Source organism: Lasioglossum baleicum, chromosome 10, assembly GCF_051020765.1.
Source record: "Lasioglossum baleicum chromosome 10, iyLasBale1, whole genome shotgun sequence".
NCBI lineage: Eukaryota > Metazoa > Arthropoda > Insecta > Hymenoptera > Halictidae > Lasioglossum > Lasioglossum baleicum.
In genome coordinates, this window is record NC_134938.1 from 13,947,672 (window position 1) to 13,964,073 (window position 16,402).

Consider the following 16,402-nt stretch of genomic DNA (forward strand, 5'->3'; position numbering starts at 1 on the left):
TCTCGTTGCATCACACGATACCACGGTCACCGGTGATAATTTCATACGGCCTCGCGGTAATCACGCGTGACGGAGATACTGAACGCCGATTAATAAAAATAATTATCGGCTGCGTGGATGCGTATACAGCAAAACCCCCGGGAAACGTATCGAAATTCGAGCGAGCCGTATCACGCCTTATCTCGGATAATTCGCTGGCTCGTCAGAAATTACGGCAATTTGTACTAATTAGCATTATATAATCCCTGTCTTTAACTGCTCGCCGATATTAATATCTGCGCCGGATTAAACAACTATGGAATACATAATAATAATCGTGCTGCGAGTCGAGTTTACATGTTCATTTTAATTCCCGATTAGTATACGCGCAAAGCGGCGGGAGACCCTCGTATGCCCCACAGTGACTAGAGATAAAAAAGTTATTTAACATTTTACAGACGGTTAAACTTGTACCATTTTCGAAAAAATCGTAAAAATGTTTCCTCATTTTTCCATCGACAATAGCATGACAAAATTTTATTGGAGAATGTGAATGGCGGGATTCAAATGTAAATACTTCGAGCTTTAAAATGAGCCAAGTACGGTCGTTCTACGATTTTGCTTTGCAAAGTTATAGCAGTTTGAAGATCAAAGATATCCGCGGTTCGGATAATCGAGGTTCCACTATATCGTGGATTACAGGAGCAAATGTAAACCGAATTGCGTCGTGTTTGGAATCATTTTAAACAGAAAACTGTCACCGATACACTGGTGAGAGTCCCATAAATGAACAATTATAAATACAGAAGTTATCATCGATTTAGTCTCAGCGATACACTGATGTCGATGCTGTTTTCTCTCGTACATTTCTTCCTACGATCGATGCCACCGCAAAGACATCAAAATATAGTGTCTGTGCCCTAAGTTGAGTATGCAAAGAACTGATTGGATATCGAAGCATTCAATTCGAGAGTGTAGGCGAATAAATGCAGCTCTAGTCGGACAAGAATACGCAGCATTGCGGGATGATGTTGCAGGTTGCGCGAGTCGAGGAAATCAGGAAAGCGATTATAAATGATCTGATTAGCTAAATAATCAAAGCACTGTAGGTGGGGGTGGATGTAATCCAGTTTCAAAGAGCAGCGTTCGTACATTTCCGAGACTCACCTGTGGATACTGGATACATACACGGATACCTGCGACAGAGGTGTGCCTGTGTGTCGGTGTCGGATCGATTCGGCGATAACGGTGCACGACAAAAAGCTCGCTAAGTGCGAGGCGTCGTTACGCCTGCTCGGCTCGATGGTTAGCGCAAATTGCAAAAGAGTCGAGTCGGCGTTACGACCTTGCGACACGCGAAGAGAGTACCGACCATAATACTCGCCACGGGACATTTCGTTTCGCGTTTCGAGGACCGCGGGACGAGTCCACTGACTCGGTGACTGACTGAGAATCTGATCAGCCAATCGCTAATTACAGTAATGCCTCGATACATGCGCAAATTCGAATACCAAAATGTAATTCGCGTTAAGGAACAACAAATATATCGATGAGACTAAAACGATGATAACTTTTTTATTTCTAATGATTTATTTATAGTACTTTTCCCAGTGTATCCGTGACACTTTCCCGATTAAAATGATTCCAAACACGACCGAATTCGGTTTATATTTACTTCTGTAATCCACGATACAGTGAAACCTCGATTATCCGAACCGACGATATCTTTCAACTTCAAACTGTTATAAATTCGCGATGAAAAATCGTAGAACAACCACACTTGGCTCATTTTGAAGCTTGAAATATCTACTTTCGAAACCCGTCATTCACTCTCTCCGCAAAAATTGTGTCATGCTATTGTCGATGGAAAATTGAAGACACATTTTTACGATTTCTTCGAAAATGGTACAAGTTTAGTCGTCCGTATAAAACATAGACAAAAAATCGTACATCAAGTTTCGAAGACTGGTTGTAAAGAGGAAGCTTCGACCTTCGAATCTGGGGTGGTTTCATTCTTGAGAAAAATTTTTTAACGTTTTTACAGACGATTAAACTTTTTGCAAGATCGACTGTACAGACATCGATTCGCTTACTATTAAAATTGTTCAAATGTTTTTACTGTTTTAAATTCGAGTTACTCATTCTTGTCGTAAACGCATAAAATCCGCAGTCCATTTGTGTTATTATACGTGCAAGCCGTAAGAGCGTTGTGGTAGAGGAATTTATGGCTCGTCCTAACATATCTGCCTGCTTCCCTTATCCCACTTTTCATTAACCCGAAATTACATTCGCGGTCGCTGAGCTAAACATACGGTATCCTCGCACGCAATACTTGTTGAACGTTGTGTATCCCCGAGCCGAGAGAGAATGAGAGAGAATGGGAGACAGAGAGAAGTCAGAATTTCATGGATTTAACTGACCACGTACGTGAAGCAAAAGGTACCTTGACTTTTTCATTATCCTACATGATCCAGGAGTGTCTTTGACAAAACTAAGTGGGCACTCTGGAAATAGAAGCTTGAAGCTTTAAAACAAGCCAAGAATGGTTGTCGTGCGACTATTCGTGACATAGTTATAGCAGTTTGGATATACGGAAAAATGGTCACTGTAACGTTTATTTTAAATCTCATTATACAGCGTGGTCGAATCGAATAATAGCGGAAAAATTAGTCGAAAAGGAAGAGTACAATTTTTTTATAAGACGCTTCGTTTTCGAGTAAATTAGTTCGAGTGTGTTTCACCTAGCATAACATAAAATGTTCTAACTTAATTTTTATTGGGGAACCTTGTGTTTTCTGTTAGATAGTATTGTAGAGCATGAAAAGACGAATCCAACGAGTATAATGACCGTACCATTGCGATCATTCAATCTCGAGATATTCGCGTCTGAAGAAACAAACCTAACCCAAAACCTTCCAGGCAGAAATATCTGAAGATCGAATGATCGTAATGGTATGGTGATGGTACTCGTTGGATTCGTCTTCTCACGGTCTACAAGAATATTGTAGAATGAAATGAATAAGTCACTTTCTGTACAGCTAGAAACCAATTATTCTATTATGTTTTTCAAGATTCTTCGATTCGGACCACTCTGCGCGTCGTGGCGCTTCGTTCGTTGGGCGCAACACTTGTTGAACATCTCTGCTTCTGGGGCCGGACGAAAATTTCACGGATCGAACAGCACTGACCGGTCTAACGTCGGCTCTGTTACCAGCGAAACGTCCGCGGCATAACAACCGAGAGAGGATAGATAATAGTGCAATACGCGGCGAGAGGGACGAAGCGGAAACGAGGCTACTCCGCTCGAGATATAGTAGAGGGAGACGGAATACGACCCTGATTGCCAAGGAGAAATCTGCAGCGTGATCTCGCGCGAGCCATGAGCGTGGAATAACGTGTCTTCGTCCAAACCGAACAATTCCACAACAGTCGCGAAACTGCATAAATCGATACAGAAACGAAACGACCAAAACCAACATCAATTTCCAACAAACCCTTCCGGAACAAATGTCTCGAGAGAATGAAACATTTCTTCCGACCTAAAATAATTCCATTCTATATTCAACTTTTTCTTTGTATAAATATAAGATTGATATAATACCTCATACAATACTTAAATGTTTAGTAATTGATTAGATACATATTTAATAATGTACACAATATTTTGAATAATTAAAATTATTATTAAAGGAAGAAATAAATTTTTATCCGGTTCCAGTATCTCGTAAACAATGCAGAAAAATTTCTTACGTGCACTATTGATAAGTTTTTCTATTTTCTCGGTTGGCAGCCGTGCAGCTACCAGTGTTAACAGTGGCAAGGACCGTTTGTTTTTTAATCTTGAATATCTACGTCGAAACTCCGCGGACTTGTGCCGGCTCTGTAAACCGGCCGAGTTCGAACAAAGAACGGATCACGGTGATAATCTTTCTTCGGCTAACAATGGCGTAACCGTGTCCTCCCGAGGCTCGGCCGGGCCCCTTCCATTGACAAAGGGTATGTCAGTTTCGTTGGTAAATATTTCCCGAGGCTTATCCGTGACAGCGTTAGCTGGGAACGATAACATGGCTCGTTGTGTTTGTACGTCTTACCGAATCTCTCGACGATTATTCACGGAAAATAAAATGCCATAATCGATTGGGCCACGGTAGGCCATCGAATTCGTTCCGAGCCAGAATATTATAAAGTCAAAAATACATAAATGAACATTTTAAAAATCGAGGTGGTCCCACTTTTTTATGAAAAAAATGTTTTGAAATTTTTATATTAAAACTTTGAGAATACTGATCAACTTCTGGTGGCAACCTTAGGTGACTCACCCTGTATGATAAAAAAATATTCGAAATAAAAATACAGCTCTACAGAAATTGTGGGTCACCGCAGACCCAACCATCGTGGGGAAAACCGCCTATTTCTACTGTCTTATTTTTCACCTACTTATTGCTGTTATAAATAAACTGCGGTTTTCTATGCAAAGTACAGATTAACGTTGTTTCTTAACGATTTTAAAGAAATCAGAATTTCAGGAATATCCGAGCGACTAAACGGCGTTTCGTCCGGCCCCGAGTGATTCTCCTTGGCGAGTCCCGATTCCGGCATGAGGGAAAAAAAACAACTAGCAAAATCGGAGTGTAACAGTGCACAGCCTTCGTCCCGAGACAATTACCTACACGTTCCCATCTACATTCCATTGCCGGCGAAGTCTTCTGCGGACGCGGGCAAAAAAAGTTTCAGGCGTTCCGAGCGACTCAAGGCGACTCTGTTGCATTAATTCGCGATATCGTGTATAATTGAGGCCCGACACGCTAACCGCCGTGCGTTCGTGTTCACACGGAAAGCACAAGACGTCCAAATTTCGAGTTGGAACGGTTCGCTCTGCGAGGAACACCGCGAAGCATTCGAAATAAATCCTGATCTGCGGCTATGCGTCGCTTGATTCTAGATAATTATCGGTGACATCGAGCTCCCGAGCGGAATCGGTTGCACAATATCCGCGAATCGTGCCAAAACAGCCGCAATTCTTGCTAACTCACGGGCGTCACTGACCAGTACCGCTAATTCGAATGCTCTGGGTTGTTACCGGGAACTCGTTCGCGAATAGCAACGCCGTTCGTTCAGGCGAAACGTCGGAAATTTTATTAGAAACATTTACATGATCGAAAATGGTTTAAAACGGCTGTATGTACAGTGACTCCCATTAATATTCGGACGCTCTAAAAAACGCGACAATCTTTTTAATATTGGACTATACGATTCAAACTTTTTTCGGAAGCTAGAGCACTTAGTTCACTACAGGATGTGAATAGAAATTTTTTCGAAAATTGCAATTGGTCGGAATTGTAGAGAAAATACTAAAAGATCCATTTTACAACTTTTTTATGTGGGCCTATATTGAATATTTCAAAAATACGTTTCGTAGATCTGTTTCAATTAAACATATCCTGAAAATTTCGTCAAAATCGGTCGACGTTACAATGAGCTACAAGCGTTTAAAGATGGTAAAAATTGCAGATTTTCACGATTTTCGGCCTATATAACAGCAGTAAATCTAAGAACTCTTACATCTTTCAATGACTGTCATTTTTCCCCGCGTCAACCGATTTCGATGAAACTTTCACAATGCATATAACCCACACAGATCTACAAAACATATTTTTCAAAATTTCAATATAGGCCCGCATAAAAAAGTTGTAAAATGCAACATTTAGTATTTCCTCTACAATTCCGGTCAAATGCAATTTTTGAAAAAATTTCTTTTCACATCCTGTGGTAAACTAATTGCTCTAGCTTTCCAAAAAAGTTCAAATCGCATAGTCCAATATTTGAAAAGTTACGGTGTTTTTAAGAGTGTCCGAATATTAGTGGGAGTCACTGTATATCTATCTTAAGGAATAGGTACATACAACATAACAGAGCGGGAAGAATATTTTTCAATCATAATAGTTTTCATCCATAATATTTTCATCGATATTCTTGTAGAGCATGAAAAGACGAATCCAAAGAGTACCATGACCATACCATTCCGATCATTCGATCTCAAGATATCCGTGTATGAAAAGAACAAGCCTAATCCAGATCTGAACTTCAGATGTACATATCTCCGGACTGAGTGATCGTATTGGTACGGTCATGGTACTCGTTGGATTCGTCTTTTCGCGCTCTATAAGAATATCTAAGAAAAAGTGCATTGTGATTGTCATTCGAACAATACTTTTTTAGTAAACGCGCTGCTCAGCGTGATTCTGCTCGGTGTTTGCCAGTCCCACCGTGGACACAGTGCAATAATAATATCTGGTTTGCTGGGAGCAGTTCGCGGACAGGTCTAGAACAGTGTGTACCCTGCATAAGTAGGCGAGCAGAGTTGCAACACGTATGGGCGAGCTGACGAACGTGCTCGGAGACGAGGCTTTAGTCACGCACTCGACCGGAGTGTGTATCGGGGTCCGTATGGAATCCTAGCTTCTCGCTGCCCTCCCAGGAACACCTGGCCGTAAGCGTCACGGTTAATTTGCACTTTCTATGAATTTTAATCAGCCCGCGAGCAGAGAAGGATCCGGCACAATAGCACGTACACACTCCAGGTGATTATCGAGCGGGCCTGTCCGATGCGCGACTACCATCGGCGATGCATCTCGTTGAATATCGCATTGCGAACGCACCGCGAAGACAAAGGAACGCGTTATTCACTTCAGATTGTTCCCCTCCCGCTCAACTTCGCACTGGCACTCGAAAATATCAAGCTGGAAGTGGGTAACGACGGCCACTTAAGCTTGTAATAAAACTACTACAGAAAATGAAAATTAGAAATTATTTTCTAACAAAATTGAACTATTTATGGGCTATAAAAACAATTAATTTCATTGATATTTATTCAATGACATTATTACGTAGACGAAGGGTGATTTTTATGTCTTACACGCCTGGGGACAATAGTGGACATTTATCCCGTAGTTGTGAGAAAATCACTGTAGACGAAATATTGATTAGAAATTACTGTTTGCAAACTTCAACTGTCGAACTGTTTATGGCAGAGAGATATAAATATAATTAATTAGCGAAATTAATAACTTATTAAGTGATAATAAGGTGGGTGTGACATTACCTGGGGGTAATAGTGGTCACTTAACTGTGACAGAACCACTATAGGTGAAATCTTTTCTGTAGGATAATTTTTGACTAGTTACTGGAACAGTAGCACACATAGACAATGTACATGCACTAGGTGCATCACGCAACGGTGCATGGTGCAACGGGCGTACATGCGGGCGTGTACTTGTGCATATCAATTCCGCGCGGAGGAGTCGCCAAGATCTCATGTAAATCATCGGGACAAGATGGCTCCTCCCTATTTGCTCGGCGCAGTGTGCATGCACAACGCGGCACTGTAATGCTCGAAGCATGTTTTAAAAGCGAAAACGCGGCGCGGCGGGGAGGGGACGCGCGGAAAGTGCAGTCCATGCACTCCGGCGCGCGATGCACTCGCGCTCGCGATAGTGCTAACGCGTTTCGCCGTACAGTGGGACGCCATTTAACTGAACCGTCGTTGCCAAAAAGCCCGAATTCACCAAACTCGTTATGCGTGCTCGAAGGATACCGCTTATACTCGTAAAAATGTTCAGAACAAAGTCATACTATCTCCGGAGGTATGTACGTATAATAGTGAAAAGAATATCATTCTACAAGGTCGTTGATTTTTTTCAATTTTATGTTTTTTCTTGGATATTCTTGTAGAGCTTGAAAAGACGAATCCAACGAGTACCCCATGAAGGTATCAATACGACCATTCAATCTCAAGATATTTCTATCAGAAACATAAGGTGAAGTTAGGTTTGTTGCTCTCTCACGCGAATATCTAGAGATTGAATGATCGTAATGGTACGGTCATTATACTCATTGGATTCGTCTTTTCGTGCTCTACAACAATATCTAAGGAAAACTTCAAAACTATAATAGTGAAAAGATCATTCTACAAGGTCCTTGATCTTTTTATATTGTTGTATGTTTTTTCTTGCATATTCTTGTAGAGCTTGAAAAGAGGAATCCAACGAGTACCATGAACGTATCAATACGACCATTCACTCTCAAGATATTTCTATCTGAAACATAAGGTGAAGTTAGGTTTGTTGCTCTCTCACGCGAATATCTCGAGATTGAATGATCGTAATGGTACGGTCATTATACTCGTTGGATTCGTCTTTTCGTGCTCTACAACGATATCTAAGGAAAACTTCAGAACTCTATCATCGAGTAATTCAACTTTCTGGAGAATCGAATCGGCGCAATTGTAGTTGTTTGTTTTCGATCAGTAAATTGTCATCGAGTTCGTCGGATCTGCTAGGTTGCAGCGTTGCGGTGGAATCAGACAACCGAGGCAAGCCTCGCCGTGAGTCATGAGGAACAAGTGCTTATCGCGGAATCGTAAATAACGAGAGAGAACGAGAGACCGGTTACGCACGGCTACCACACGCTGGCTATCGACGAAAATCCATTTTTTCTTCTCCATCTTTCTCTCTCTCTCGGTTCTGTTGCTTTTTTCTTTCTTTCTTTTCGCCACGACCAGTCGCTTCCTTGACATTATTTTTCTGTCGTGCTTCGCGAGACACACCGTTAGATATATCTGACAAGGGGAGAGACTCTTTCACTTTTCAACGTGCTTGGACTCTAATTGTAGGGGCTGATGAATGTAAACGAACTGGAAAAATGATTGGAGCATCTGCTGCAAACTGGAGGAACGCTGCAAAACGAACCCGAAAGAGAAACTGGACGATAAACGGTGAAAATGGTGGAAATAGCTGCTGGGAACAAAACAAAGGACTGGAAAAATACCGAAAAAGCGACTATGCAATAACTAAAAAATAACTAACAATAACTAGACAAAATTATTTTTAAAAATTTTGTAGATGCAAAATTATTTCCTAAAATTTTATGATTGCAAAATTATTTTTAAAAACTGTATGAATGCAAAATTATTTCTTTTTTATTCGGTTCAGGTGGTACCATGCAACACGTGGTACACCAGAATTTTGACAAAACATCGGAACGTTCAATCCCCGCCGACTTTTAAGGTTCATATCAGGTCAAGTGTTTTGCAAACAGAGATACCAGCCTGATAAAACAAATTTACTGCAAACAGCGTCGCGTGGGCTGCTGAAGAGCACAGCACGAGAACTGATAATACTTTCTCAACATATTAATTTTATCGATGGAAACGTGTCATGCATAGACGCGATTACAAAATCCTCCCTCCCGTTATAGCTCGTTAATGTTGTAGGTTACAGGTAGGCTGCTAACATAAAATCTATCGATACGTGTGAACCAACACTCTGCCGCATAGTTATCTCTCACCGATATCTAAGAATGACTCTTTACATTCTATTATCGGGTAATATTAATTTACGTGTTCGACTCTTTTTTTTGCGAGTGGAGGACATTCGATCAAACATGATCAAACATATTTCGAATTTTAATTAATTTCAAGAAGCAGAAATTAAACGAAAACATATTCTTTGAAATAATTTGATCCAACATTATCAAACCAGTTATGTTTCATAATTTATTCCTTCTATTAATGATTTTGACAAGTTGAAACAATTCCAATGTGCCTACAGATTTATTAGAAGAAAACTGTGAAAACATTAAAAAGAATTTTAAATTTTACTATATTACTTTTGGCTAATTAAAATCATTAAAAAGTAAAATGAATGTCTATGTTGCTCCTGTGTCTTGCACTTTTTATTTTGCATGAAAATCCGCGGCCTAATGATAAATCTTAACATACCAGTGTGTTTTAACTTTCTTCGTAATTACTTTGATTTTGTGGAAATTTCAGGGTCGCTATCGGGCACTTAGGGTGTTAATTATGCAGCAATTTCGTCGCCCCCTGGCTTTCATCTGGCCCCAGGACGTTAACCAACAATCCTGCGAGAGTTTGAGCAGACTGAGCAGAGGCAGAGGATCAAATCGAAGTCACTCATGCCTGAACCTCGCCCAGACTTCTCGGGACACCCCTTTTTCGTCTAGCTGAGCCAAATCGACCGGACGTGCTCATCGGCCCCTGTAATCGAGACACGAATCTTTCGGTCCCCAGAATTTTTAGACTTTTTAGACCCGTCGGACTGTGGTCGGTCGTCCGCCAAACCGTGACTAATTCGATCCGCAGTAATGTCTCGATATATGCGAAAAATTCGGGACCGAAACGCCGCTTACATCGCCCACAGACACTACACCTTGCTTCGAAGCCCGATAAAAAATTAATGGTCAGTCTAAAACGATGATGACCTTTTAAATGATTTCTTTATGGAACTTTCACTTGCGTATTCGTGGCACTTTTCTGAGTAATATGATACGCAACACGAGCTAATTTGGTTCGTAGTTACCTTTATAATCCACGATACAGTAGAACCTTTATGAAGGTTCATCAGGAGCCCATAGAACAGCGACAAAAGATCGTACATTAAGTTTCAAAGGCTCGTTCTAAAGAGGAGACTTCAACCATCAAATCCGCGAAACATCCACGCATGAAATAAATTTTTTAACGTTTTCACAGACGATTAAACTTGTACCATTTTCGACGAAAATCGTAAAAATGTGTCTTCAGTTTTCCATCGACTATAGGATGACAAAATTTTTGTGGAGAAAGTGAATGACGGGGTTCGGAAGTAGATACATCAAGCTTTAAAATGAGCCGAGCACGGTCACTCTACGATTTTTCATTACAAAGTTACAACAGTTTGAAGATTAAAGATATCGTTAGTTCGGATAATCGAGGTTCCACTATATCGTGGATTACCGGAGCAAATCTACACCGAATTGTGTCGTGTTCGGACTCATTTTACTCGAGAAAGTGTCAGTAATATGTCTACATAGAAAAGTATGGCAAAGTTTTAAAAAAGTTGCGGAAGATCGACGAAAGAAGAAACTGTGAACGGCCCTTGGCCGCTTCTCGGTAGATTTGCGGGCAGTATTTGTGGACTCCACCTTAAACCGAGCCACATGGCAGTGCGCGTATACTTTCTAATTATATAGTATCTAGCCGGCATCAGCTGTGCTGGTTGCCTGACCGAGAAACTCGCGAGGACAAGCGAGGAAGGCGGATGAAACCGAGGGAAACGTGATTCGCAAATATCGCGGGGACCAATGAAAAATCACGATGCACGATCCTCTCGGCGTGTCTGAAAAACGAAGTACACTCGGAAAGAAAGCGAGCCGGCCCCGGCCGCGCGATAATATGTAGCGCGAAAGTTAGTATGCCCGATGGAACAGCGGCGATGTTTGCAAAAAGGATGGTAGATACGTAGAATGCAATAGACTGCGCTGCCGGAGCTGTTCATCGGCTCTACGCACGCAGCTTCTGTTCGCCGCATCCGATGCACTTTCCTATTTTGCACTGTGCGCGTCGACCGGCCGATTTCGATAACGGTACAAGCAATTATTCCTTCAACATTGTTGTCCATCCGGCCCGAACTGCCTGCGAAGACAGGCAAATTGGGTTTCACAGCACTGGACAATTCGCTTAGGCTTTTCTCTTTTTGGACTGCCTCTGTGCCTGCAGGCTCGAGTCCCCTCGTAATAGAGGACGTGCTACTTCAGCAACAGTACCGGGAGTTCTAGTGAAACTTACAATCTTGCTAACTCGAACGATCAAGAATATATAAAAATTGTTTCAATTCAAATGGCGCTGCAGGTCTTAAGACCAGCCCGGATTTGAAGGTCGAAGCTTCCTCTTTGCAACGAGTCCATGAAACTTGATGTACGATTTTTAGTCTCTGTTTTATGGGCCTTTGTATGAGACACTTATTGTAATTCCCCCCCATCCTGGTAAAAGTCCCATAAATAAATTTAGTTGACATCGAGAAAGTGGATGACGGGATTTGAAAGTAGATACTTCAAGCTTTAAAATGAGTCCAGTACGGTCACTCTAGGATTTTTCATGACAAAGTTACAACAGTTTGAAGATTAAAGATATCGTCAGTTCGGATAATCGAGATTCCACTGCATCGTGGATTACGGAAGTAAATATAAACCGAATTGTGTCGTGTTGGGTATCATTTTAAACAGAAAACCGTCACCGATACACTGGTAAAGGTCTTATTAAGAAATAATTATAAATAAGCAAGTTATCATCGATTTACTCTGATCGATACACTGATGTCGATGCTGTTTGATGATCTCCATAGAGTGAATCGTGTACCGCGACTCGGATAGCGTAATCGCGGTGATAGGAGGTCAGTTTCGTACGGGAGTTAGGGGTCAGAACGATGTAAAAAACGTGGATCGATTCGCGCTTTCGAGGAGAACAGGTTTTTCATAGTTCGCCGTTTGCTCGCTTGTATAACAACCGCTCCTGTTCCTCGCATAATACTCGCATAGAAAACGCCGACACGGTGTGCGCCAATCCCCGTTGCGAACCCGTGAGAAAGGACACGGAAGATCGACGATCGCTTGTAAACATTGAGAAGAGTCGCGGAAATTTTCGCACGACCCTGATATTTTACGAGCCGGCTTGAACGCGAACGCTGCACCGCGCCCACATATATTAGGTTACAGAACGAGCACCCACAGATTTCAAATACACATTCCGCAAGCATCAGAATGTACCTTTGAATGTACTTATTCAACTCTTGTCATGAATCAGATAAATATATATATTTAATTCAATGGTAAAACTGTTTTGCTACTAATGATTTTCTTGTGCAACGTTTCTCGACGTATTCGTCGCTCCTTCCTGGTTACAATGATTCCAAACACGACACAAATCGGTTCATATTTACTTCTGTAATCCGCGATAGAGTAGAACCTCGATTATCCGAACTGACGATATCTTTGATCTTCAAACTGCGATAACAGAAGTCCACAAATCTTACTGCCCGTAAATCTACCGAGAAGCGGCCAAAGGCCGTTCACAGTTTCTTCTTTCGTCGATCTTCCTCAACTTTTTTAAAACTTTGTCATACTTTTCTATGTAGACATATTACTGACACTTTCCCAAGTAAAATGAGTCCGAACACGACACAATTCGGTTTAGATTTGCTCCTGTAATCCACGATGTAGTGGAACCTCGATTATCCGAACTAACGATGTCTTTAATTTTCAAACTGCTGTTACTTTGTAAAAAAAATTCGTGGAACGACCGTACTCAGCTCGTTTTAAAACTTGAAGTATCTACTTTCGAACCCCGTCATTCACTTTCTCCACAAAAACTTTGTCATCCTATAGTCGATGGAAAACTGAAGACACATTTTTACGATTTTCGTCGATAATGGTACAAGTTTAATCGTCTGTGAAAACGTTAAAAAATTTGTTTCTTGCGTGGATGTTTCGCGGATTTGATGATTAAAGTCTCCTCTTTAGAACGAGCCTTTGAAACCTGATGTACGATCTTTTGTCGCTGTTCTATGGGCCTTTGAATGGGCCCCTGATGAACCTTCATAAAGGTTCTACTGTATCGTGGATTATACAGGCAACTACAAATCGAATTGGGTCGCGTTGGGTATCATTTTACTTGGAAAAATGTCACGGATACCCTGGTAAAAGTCCCGTAAAGAAATAATTAATTATTGCGAAAGTTCCGAAAAATGTTCACCGAATTCATACGTTACAATTTTCGTAATCGCTTAAAAGCCGACAATTTATGTCAATGGTCAAATATTGTGTTGGATTCTGTGAAGATGAAAGCATTCTCCAGAGCCAATCTCATCCATCAGAGGCGTCAATGCGCAACCATAAAATTCGCAACACTCGCGAGTGGATCCGCGCATGTGTGTGTATGTATATTCTGAATAAAAACGCTTGTTCGCGCAAACAATCGTGCATCGAGCGAAGAGGAACCGTGTCGTATATACGAGGAATTTAAACAATCGGCCGATTGTTATCGGGCGTGACGTCTAATAAATATGCAACGAGAATGCAGCTACACGGAACAAAAACACACATCGGAGGGTGCCCCGGAAATTGTTTAATGGCACACACACACACACAGCAAAGGCCTCGAACACGCAGGACAACCTCCCAAAAAATTTCTACAGGCACACACACACACACACACACACACACGCTAGAACAAAAGCGAGTCGAATTTCAGCGGAAACAATGACATTAACGTTTATTGCGCTCGACGAGCTGCGCGGACCGACAGCCTTCGATTGGCTGTAATTGCGAACTCGTTAAAAATAAGGAGAGTGCGTGAAAGAGGGAGAGAAAGAGACCGTCAATGTCAAGGCTCGTCAATTTTTTTTTGCTCGTTAATCGGAAAACGCGCGTGGCACGTTTTTCTTAAGAGTGCCCGTGTACTCGAGCGAGAGAGTGGTGGCACACTCACATATCGGTAGATCCGCATATACGTATATGAAATTACAAGGGTTTTTTTTCTATGCAAACTGGCGCTTCAACATCGCAACGGAGTTGAGAAGTGGTCAATTGTGATTCGAAAAAGTCCAATCTATGTCTGTCCAGAGCCCAAAATGCAAATTTTTAAGTTATCGAGGAGTAATTTGTGTAATATTCGGCAGATATTGCCTGTCACGAGGCATTCGAAGCAATTATGACGTCACAAGATGGCCGCCACTGACAGATTTTCGTAGATATTGAGAAAATTATCGTTCGTGTTGAAAAATTCTTTCTTTACAAATATAATGCATTTGCACGAATTTCTGCATTTAACATATAATTACAAATGATCTATTACTGTATCTAATGAACAAGTAAATTATTAATCGGAATATTCAATGCCAAAAATGTAAACGTTTTGAAAACATATTAGAAAACATTCGAAAATTTTAGGATGCATTGCTCGAGTGAATATTATAAGACTGTACCTAGACGAAAAAGATGACGAACGAGAAACATGTTGACAAGAGGGGACCGAGTTCCGATGACCATCTTCACATAATTATAAACTGTCACGGGCAACATTTTGAAGAACTTTTCCCGACACGGGGCACAGCACACGCGTACAATCTTGTTACTCGAGAACGAATGAGAACGAACGCCACGACAGTGATGCTAGATGGCACCGAAACGGGTGCCAAATTCTCGGAAATACTCTCCTTCTTTTCCCCTTCCACTATCCCATTCCAGCACTATCCGCACACTCCACCGCCCCCCCCCCCCACTAAGACCGTAGACCACAGCCAGAGTTGGGCAAAATGTAATTTCAATTACAATTACAATTACTTGCCAAATACTGTAATTTAGAATTGCAGAAATACACTTACAATTACATGTAATTGTAATTGGTAATTGCAATTACTTGACGAATCACTGTAATTGTAATTGTGGTCCGCAATTACAATTACTGGTTGAGCGAAAGTAATTGCAATTCCAATTCCAATTACATGTAACTGTAACTGTAATTGTTAGTAGCAGTTACAAGACTTACAAGTAATTGTAGCTGGTAGCTGCAATTACTTGTAACTGCTACTAACAATTACAGTTACAATTACATGTAATTGGAATTGGAATTGCAGAAATACAATTACAATTACATGTAATTGTAATTGAAGATGTAATTAATTACTCATGTAATTAATTCCTGCCCAACTCTGACCACAGCGCGTAGACTGGTCTGGTCATCAGAGAGAGGGTACATCATCTCACCGTGATTCCCCCCATCTGGCAGTACTGCGTTACGAACCGCTTCGGCTTGATTCGGAAACTCTCGGGTTGCTTCAGCAGCAGCATTCCAATCATACACAGTGCTGCGATATGGTCCAACATTTCACGCGCATGCGCGGCCGAAACAATTTATCTATCTATATTGTATAATATATTTAAAATTTAAATTAAATTGTAATCTTTTAATTTACTTTGGACAGTACAAAGTATTCGTGCACATTAAAAAGACGAATTACTTTTTCAAACTTGGACCCAACAGCTTGAGTTTCTTTTCAGACGTTAGAAGGATTAGTTTACTAGCTGATGTGTAAATAATTTTTTTTGTAATTGTTATTGGTCGCAATTGCGAAGGAAATAGTAAAGATCACGATTTTTTAATTTTTTATCTGTACCTGTAATGATTTAGAAGGCGCCTTTGGTAGGTCTAATTGTAAGTCAGTTATACATATACTTGTACAAAGTTTCATCGGAAATGAATCGCAAACCGTAAATTCAAAGATTTTTACATCTTGCAATGCCCATAGCTTTTTTATCCGTGAACCAATTTCAATGAAACTTTGTACATAGGTACAACTTACTTAGATTTACAAAATACATGTTTTAAATTTTCATTAAGGGCACAGATAAAAAATTTACAAATCGTGGTATTTACTGTTCCCTTCGTAATTGCGACCAATAATAATTACAAAAAAAATTATTTACACATTAACTAGTAAACTAACCCTTCTAACGTCTCAAAAAATCCTCAAGCTGCTGAGTCCAATTTTGAAAAATTTATTCGTTTTTAAAAGGTGTACGAATACTTTGTACA

The 16,402-nt window shown here is 40.8% G+C and overlaps 1 protein-coding gene and 1 long non-coding RNA gene across 7 annotated transcripts in view; one reads left to right on the forward strand and one right to left on the reverse strand.

Moving 5' to 3' along the window:
* The window catches only part of Sesn (Sestrin), a 214,447-nt gene that overhangs the window by 183,266 nt on the left and 14,779 nt on the right, over positions 1-16,402 (reverse strand). The window lies entirely within an intron of this gene.
* Positions 7,204-15,206, forward strand: LOC143213116 (uncharacterized). Of its 2 annotated transcripts, XR_013009868.1 has the most exons (4): positions 7,204-7,622; positions 8,286-8,362; positions 8,651-9,361; positions 9,809-15,206. It is a non-coding gene; the product is annotated as an uncharacterized LOC143213116 (long non-coding RNA). The 2 variants fall into 2 exon arrangements; XR_013009869.1 differs by lacking the exon at positions 8,286-8,362 and having other exon boundaries at positions 7,211-7,622.